This window comes from Neovison vison, chromosome 7, assembly GCF_020171115.1.
Source record: "Neovison vison isolate M4711 chromosome 7, ASM_NN_V1, whole genome shotgun sequence".
NCBI lineage: Eukaryota > Metazoa > Chordata > Mammalia > Carnivora > Mustelidae > Neogale > Neogale vison.
In genome coordinates this window covers 142,411,547-142,413,068 of record NC_058097.1, presented here as the reverse complement: position 1 = coordinate 142,413,068, position 1,522 = coordinate 142,411,547, and the positions used below count along the sequence as shown (strand labels likewise).

Here is a 1,522-nt window from a genome sequence, read left to right as displayed (position 1 = left end):
GAAAGAAAACTTTAAATTTTAAATAAAGATAAACACATTTATTTGTAAAAGGTAAAGCAGTATTTGGTATGAACTATTACTGAAGTCATAGCAATTTTCTTGAGAGAATTAAATGGAGACTTCATATCAGAGGTAGCATAGAGACATCTCTTTATTCAACAAAGACTTATTGAGTGACTTCTGTGTGCCTGAAGTTCACAACTGTGAAGACAGAACAAGAATCTTGAGAAACAATGTCTTTAATGCTGTCTTATAAAGGAGCTTCTGTCTTCATACCATTTTCTTTTCAGGCAATTCACTTGGATTGGGGCTAGAGTGCGTAAGTTTGAAAAAAGAGTAGTGTGGAATAGAAGTGGAGCCATATATTAGTAGATTTTGAAAGCCATGACATAGTGGAGTAAAGAGGAATCCTTTAGGGTCTGTTTTTTTTTTTTTTTTTTTTTTTTAAATATGGAATGCTTCACGAATTTGCGTGTCATCCTTGCGCAGGGGCCATGCTAATCTTCTCTGTATCGTTCCAATTTTAGTATATGTGCTGCCGAAGCGAGCACTAGGGTCTGTTTTAATGGAATGCCTCAACCATTTCTGCAATTCATGAAGAATCCTGTTGTATACAGAAGTTGCATGGAATTCCTTATTAACATTCATATAATATTAGAAGTAATAAATCCTCTTAATACTCCCACTCCCCCAAACATGTAACTGATCTGCAAGCTACTTATCACCTCAGCATTTAAATAAATAATTTTTTTATACTTGGTCATGTTACTAAGGGTCTAGAAAAATGACTTTATAAAGTCATATAAAATATTCTAAATCAATGTGTAACACTATGAAGTAGAATTAAAATACTACTAGACAAATAAAAGTTCTAGTCAAGAATTTGATGCTAACTATCCTTATATCCCTTGGTCAATTCATTAAATATTGTTCAGTTTTCTTTTCTTTTTCTTTTTTTAAAGATTTTATTTCTTTATTTGAGAAAGAAAGATAGCAAGAAAGAGCAGAGCAGGAGGGAGGGGCAGAGAGGGAAACAGGCTCCACACTGAGCAGGGAGTCCAACGTTGTAATGGATGGATCCTAAGATCCTGGGATCATGACCTGAGTTGAAGGCAGACCTTAACCAACTGAGCACCCAGGTGTCCCTGTATCTCAGTTTTCTGAAATACAAAATGAGGATAATGTTATCTATATTGCCTTCTTCCCAGGGCTAGTAAAGATATCTATGAGTCTATATACAACTAGACTTTGACAAATACAAAAAAAAACAAATATTCATTCAAAACAATGTGTCGTAATTTACATTATTACATGATTAATAGTTTTCTGAAGTGTAAAGAGTGTGATATTATGAACAACCTCTAATTTGTCTCTCCCCCACAATATAAGATGGTATCTACCCTACCCTTCTAGAACAGTATACAGTTCAGATAGAACAGATATAGATATAGATATAGATTTCAGATCTCCCTTAATGGTGCTCACGATGGTGACATCAGCAGGTGATAGACTACAGTAGGCC

At 34.4% G+C, this 1,522-nt stretch overlaps 1 non-coding gene across 1 annotated transcript; it reads right to left on the bottom strand.

The window, feature by feature from the left end:
* Window positions 1-444: 444 nt before the first annotated feature.
* Window positions 445-551, bottom strand: LOC122914759. The gene has a single exon (XR_006385840.1). It is a non-coding gene; the product is annotated as a U6 spliceosomal RNA (small nuclear RNA).
* Window positions 552-1,522: the final 971 nt, after the last annotated feature.